Source organism: Penaeus japonicus, unplaced genomic scaffold (genome assembly GCF_977035675.1).
Source record: "Penaeus japonicus unplaced genomic scaffold, GWHDUDI00000001_assembly GWHDUDI00000031, whole genome shotgun sequence".
In the NCBI taxonomy this organism is placed as follows: Eukaryota; Metazoa; Arthropoda; class Malacostraca; order Decapoda; family Penaeidae; genus Penaeus; species Penaeus japonicus.
The window spans coordinates 11,195,762-11,197,699 of NW_028234433.1; positions in this window are offsets into that span (position 1 = coordinate 11,195,762).

The window sequence follows — 1,938 nt, forward strand, 5'->3', positions numbered from 1 at the left end:
ACACTATATCAATAAAATCTATCTCACACAATATCCCATACACAAACCACATAAATCTCACTAACTCAACTCACCACAACTCTATATAAACTCAACTCACTACACCTCCAACACTATCAAAAAACTCTCTCCACTAACTAAAGTCAAAAATTATCAGACCTCAATCTCAGTCCCACAAACAGACCCACACACACTAGACACACTAACCTCACACACCACTCACACACACACACTCACACACACACACAAACAAACTCCTCTCTCACTCACACTCTCTCACTCACACACACACACACTCACCCCACACACTCATCACTCTCCACTCTCAAACACACACGCACACACACACACACACACACTCACACACACACAATCCCTCCACACACACACACACCCTACACAACACACACTAACTAACAACACACACTCAGACACACACTCACACACGCACACACACAACACCAAACAACACCCAACTCACACTCACACCACCACACCACACACACTCACAACACTAACTCACACACACATCACACCACACACACACACACACACACACTCGACACGAGCACACACACTCACCACACCAGTACACCACAAACACACAACACACACAAAAGCACGACACACACACACACACACACCAACAACACACTCTCACACTCCCACACACACACACCACTCACACCGCACCCCCAAACACACACACACACACACTCACACTCAAACCTCACACACACACACACCCTACACACCACACACACACACACACTCACACACTCACACACACTCTGAACACACACTAACACACCACTGACACACCACAAACATACAACACACACACACCACACAATCACCACACACACACACTCACTCACACACACCACACACACAAACACACACACACACACACAAACACACCACACACTCACACACCACACACACACACACACCAGCTCACACACACACACCACACACACACACCACCACACACACGCACACACCACACACACACACACACACCAGCACACACCACACACCACCCCACCACAAAAACAAAAACACTCAATCCGACCCCCTGAAACGACCAAAGGTGGTGAAACATTGAATCAAACTTTTTACCAACAGCAATGCCCACTCCAACCTTCCAAAGAATAAATTAATACCCCTAATCAGTTCAATTCCTGTAAACACAAAACCTGATTACAACTACATCACTGTTTACTGTTTTAAACCCTCTGACCTTAATTCCATTCACATCCCACCGTTTGACAATTTGTTCAAATTTAAAAATCCCTGAATTCTTAACAGTAATATATGCCAATGATGAGGCTGCAAGACCATTCTTTCGCTAACTTTCCTGTGAATTTTATTCAAAATTGTCAAGTTTTAACTGGAAAAGAACATTGCCATCATCTGATTCATAATAAGTGTAATGCAAACGAAAGTGTCGCCTTAATGTTGATTTTTTTGCGGAGATTAAAGCGAGATGAGAGATGTCATCGTTGTAGTTGCCCACGTGGACATACAGTGCTCCAACCACTGCGTAAAGTTAGCATTGTGATTCTATCATGGTAGTTGTTCATGGAATACCGATGCGGTATGTTTTACATAACTAATTGCAGTTACCAGCACGTATTTATCATGGTAAAAGTGTTAGTGAATCGGCCCTGGATTTTCCTATGTACTCATAGCAGAGCATGATAGCAAGGTTTTTACAGACAATTCCAGCGGTTTGCGCTCGGCAAAACAGAAATTACAAATTCAAGGCCCAAATATAGGTTACCAAGGTTATATCTATGTGAAAAGATGTAGAATGCAGTACGCAATTAATATAGAAATACAAATTTTTACTCCCTGATCCAGGACTCAAACCCGACGTCAGATTTGACAGACACAGTACTAAATCCGCTAGACTACAATACACGGCTAACATGA